Genomic DNA, 5,273 nt, shown 5'->3' on the forward strand with positions numbered 1-5,273 from the left:
ATAATTTTAAAAAACTTTAAAATGCATTTGAAATTTAGAAATATTTTATAATTATTCCTATAAACTAAAATTTAAATAAATTTTCGAAAAAAAAAATGCTACATAAAAAAAACCTTACCTGGAATCTCTCGCTCTGTCCATCTCCGTCGTTGTCCGTCGGTCGTTCTCCGTCGCTGCCGTAATTCCGTCGAGCTCCCGCAAATCCGTCGATTTCGATGAGGAGGAGCTCGATCAAGGTATGAAGAATGAGGGGGGTCCCTCTCTTTATATACGAAAATTTAGGGTTTCGCTACCTCGATCGAGGTATTTCACATGCCACAAACATATCGATCCATCATACCTCGATCGAGGTATAGACATGCCATGATACCTCGATCGAGGTATTTTACATGCCACATATACATTGCTCCGTCATACCTTGATACCTCGATCGAGGTATTGGACATGCCCCATACACATCGGTCCATCTACCTCGATTGAGGTATGGACCTGCCACGATACCTCGATCGAGGTATGTCAACTGCTAGCCGGATGCCACATACCTCGATCGTGGTATCGGACTTGCGGCCAAGTCATCGGTCCAGCATACCTCGATCGAGGTATTTGACATGCCCCATACACATCGGTCCATCTACCTCGATTGAGGTATGGACCTGCCACGATACCTCGATCGAGGTATGTCAGCTGCCAGCCAGATACCACATACCTCGATCGTGGTATCGGACTTGCGGCCAAGTCATCGGTCTAGCATACCTCGATCGAGGTATGTCAACTGCCCTGTCGGATGGCACATACCTCGATCGAGGTATTTGACATGATCGTAGACATCTATCCACGATACCTCGATCGAGGTATGTGGACTTGCCACAATACCTCGATCGAGGTATAGCAGGATTGCCACGATACCTCGAATGAGGTATAGGTGGCATGCCACGAGACCTCGATCAAGGTATAGGCTCGGTTCGGTGAAAAAAGTCTAGGACCTCGATCGAGGTATTGGCTTGGCTCAGTTGTCCTCGTGTGTGATTTTCATTGGAGATAATACCTCGATCGAGGTATTGCAGACCGAAGCAAAACCTTTGTATTTTCACTTGAGCGGGTGTCACACTCACCTGAAAGTGGTCCAGAAGTGGATACCCTTAGCTTGATACCTCCCAGCACGTGCTGAGTTTGTTCCTCATCCTGGTTGGTAGGGGTGCACCGTGGCATTCACTCGGATGGAACTCCTTTGAGGTAGGGTATGCAGGTTCCTCTGTGGCTATAACCGATGCGAAAACAGGTTCTTGTGGTACTGCGACCCTTATTGTAGTAGGTGGGTTATGTCCTGGTAGCACTGTAGGTGACCTCGTGAGTAAGACATCCGTTGATGGCATGCATATGAGCCTTGAGGAAGGTTCTTGTGTAACTATCCCCTTTCTAGGGGTTGGTTTTTGTGTTGCTTCTTGCGGTGTAATATGAATTTTTGAACATGAATACTTGTAACATTGCTATTTTTATATATCATCCAAGTCTCCACTACATGATTCAAGTTTAATTGGTACAATGTCATGAGATGATAAATGATACAATAATAAATGTTTAAATATTGTTTGTATAAGTGAATTATGCAATAAGTATCCATGTTGAATTTAATTGTTTAGGGTTATAAAATAATTCTATCTTGTTGTCATTTTTTAGGTTAAGTATGAGCACGGAGGGAGAGAACGTTCTCCCACAGGATCCTCCCCAACCAAAGGAACCTTTACTTCATGAGGGTCCAAAAGCCGCTTTTGTGCGTCAAGAGGCTGATTTATCGAACCAGCTAAATCACGCCGAGGCTCAAGCTATGTTGTAGGTGCAAACAGAGATGCTGGGAAGGGAGGGACTGGGTATTTTTGCCACTGGTCCAATGGATGTCGACACCATGCAAGGCGACTCGACAAGTACAAAGGCTTTGTCCATCAGAGTTCATAAAGAAACACCTTTTTTCTTCGATCCAAAAATGCCAGAAACAAATACGCATAGCCTAAGTTGTCAGACTTGCAGCACAAAAACCTTACCCATATCCTTCTCCAGTGATTCATAGAGGTGGAAGGAAGTATCCCCAACAACCAACAGATACCCATGTTCTTCATTTAGCAGGTGTGTCTGCAACGTCTTGCATCGATGTGTGGATTAGAATGACAAGCATCACTCATCAAGAACAGGAAAGGGACATCCTGCAGAGCACAAGCAAGCAACAATAGAGAACATAGAGCCCATTGCTTTGGACATCTTCCAATACACTTTACCCTAACAAAGGCATCAGTGTTGACCATCCTCAACACTATCACCAATGGCTCCACACCTTCTTTTATTATTTCTACATTTTTCTAGCATTTTGATGATTGTACAAGATGTACACAACATTTACTACATGGTATTGCATATTGCATCTTTTTCTCGAGCCAATTCACCCATTTTCTATCACAGTAAGAGTCTCAACTAAAGCTTGGCGCACTTTCAACAATCTAGCTAGAAATAAGAAAGAAGTGGCAAATCTAATTTGACAAAATTGCCTTAGTTGCTTCATAGAGTGCTCTTTGAATACTGCATGCAAGTGTTGATGGATCTTTATAAAACTCATGACAACGTTAGCATCTTGTAGCACTAGTTGTGCAAAATGAAAACTGTCCAATCTTTCAACAATAAGTTGAGAGTATGAGTGCCACGTCAGAGTGGGATACTTTTCCCCATGATCATCTCACCCGCGGTCTTAGAATTCAATGTATTATCTATTACTAATGCAGTAAAATTTTCACTGCCACCAACTTCATGAATTGCTATTTTGCATATTTTTATAATATGCTGAAGTTTTTTCGTTTAGAGACATATCAATACTCTCCAAACACATTCTTTTCTTGGGAGTAATGCACATTACATTTATCAAGGGTCTAGCCTACTTGCTAGTCCATCCATCAAAAGCAAGAGTGCACCCATATGTAGGAATAAAATCCACTATCTTTTTTTCAAGCAGCCCACCATAGTTTGCTTAAATCTATCAAGATGATCTATATGCATTTTATAATAATCCAACAAAACAAATCCTGGTCTAGCACATGACTTCAAGGCATTACAAAACGTCTCATCTCTCATGACATTGAATGGTATACCATTTTTTACAAATGCTTCCATCCATCTTAAGTGCTCTTCATGCACTTGTTGTCGAAGAAAACCATCCTCCATAGATGATTGTTCTCCCTTTTTTTTATGCTTTCCTGGACAGACATTAGTTACATCAAAACTTAACTGCGACCCACTTGCTAGCAAATCTATATCACCTTCATGTATTGATACATCCCTCACATTTATTGGTACTTCTCCTTCAACAGTCTCATCAACCTCATCGCTCACATTAGGACTTGGATGATTCCTTATCAGGGTCGTATTAAGCACTTTTTTCACTTTCTCTAAATATGAATTGCATAATGGAATAACAACAGATGGAGTGCATGGAGTGCATGAGCAAGCTTCAACATCATTGCCAATCTTGAGAAAATGTTGCTTGATGCGAGTAGAACCCTGATCTTGTGTCCACAATATTTACATTGCACGAAAGAGACTGAGGCATGCACTTTTCATATCTCTGTCACATATGACCAAATCTTGCCATGTACCATGCTTTTGAAGTTGCCTTTAAAAAAAATCCAAAAATATTAATTTGTGTATGCAATAGAAACATATACTGCAATACACATTTTGTCGAAAGCAACACATATACTTTAAAAAACACTTTCAAGAATGCAATATATTAATTGTCATTCATAAAGAAACAAGATTATTTTCATTCATCAAGTTGTTATATTTCATTCACATTATATTATATCCTCACTAGAATATGATAATTCATTTTAAATATTTTTTTAAAAGAATATAAAATATTCTTTCAAAAAAAATGTAAATGCAAATTGTATTTCATTCATTCACAAACATCGACTCATATTCTTTTGAAAGAATATATTCAAACTATAAATCATTCATTCACATTCTTCATTCACATTCTATTGAAAGAATATTAAATATTCATTCAAAAGAAAAAGTAAGAATGAGTATTGAAAATTGAGAGACATGGATTCATTTCTATTGAAAGAATATACTCAAACTTTAAATCATTCATTCACATTCTATTGAAATAAGATTAAATATTCATTCAAAAGAAAGTGTAAGAATGAGTAATGAAAATTGAGAGACATGGATCCATTTCTATTGAAATAATATACTCAAACTGTAAATCATTCATTCACATTCTATTGAAAGAATATTAAATATTCATTCAAAAGAAAGTGTAATAATGAGTAATAAAAATTGAGAGACATGGATTCATTTCTATTCAAAGAATATACTCGAATTGTAAATCATTCATTCACATTCTATTGAAAGAATCTTAAATATTCATTCAAAAGAAAGTGTAAGAATGAGTAATGAAAATTGAGAGACATGGATTGATTTGTAAGAATGAGACAAGTGTTCTAATAACCTTTAAAACTTTAAATTCATATACACCTTTGAAAATCTTTGTATTTTCACATTCTATTCAAAGAATATTAAATATTCATTCAAAGAAAGTGTGAGAATGAGACTCTAGGTGTTCTATTAAACTAAGACACAAAGAAATAAATTCACTTTAACATCATAGACAAACACAAAACAAAATCATATTTCTCACAAGAGATCTAAGGAACTCAACAAGGAGATCCTAGAACTCCCACAAACAAATTTCATAGACACAAAAACACCAAACACATTTCTCACAAGAGATCAAAGGCACTCAACAAAGAGAACCTAGAACTCCCACAAATAAAGACACAAAGACCAAAACCAAAATTCTCACAAGAGATCTCAGGGACCCAAAGAAGAGATCCTAAAGCTCTCATAAACAAAATCCATCTTATTTCAAACCTTCTAGATTACTTTCGCAACCTTCAAGGACCTTTCTTCTTTGTTTTCCTTGTTTGATCTCTTATGCTCGACTAGGGAACCAAGCGTGAGATAAGAGAAATTGGCAAACTATGAGCTTAAATACAAGAGCAGAGCCACATAATTGTCCTACTACAGGTTTATTCGTACGAAAATTAATGGATGACATGTCAATTTATGGAAAAAACATGACGTGTTATTGATTTTTGCTCAAATTTTTTCTCCCTTTGAATCATTCCTGTGAATTTCTCGCATTTTTTAAATCACGAATTTGAATTTATTTACTTAGACAATGAGTTTTAGCTTTGTAAGCAACTTCATTACTATAGTTGATTAGA

Source organism: Dipteris shenzhenensis, chromosome 14 (genome assembly GCF_047967505.1).
Source record: "Dipteris shenzhenensis isolate YYH24624 ecotype China chromosome 14, Dip_SZ_1.0, whole genome shotgun sequence".
Classification (NCBI taxonomy): Eukaryota; Viridiplantae; Streptophyta; class Polypodiopsida; order Gleicheniales; family Dipteridaceae; genus Dipteris; species Dipteris shenzhenensis.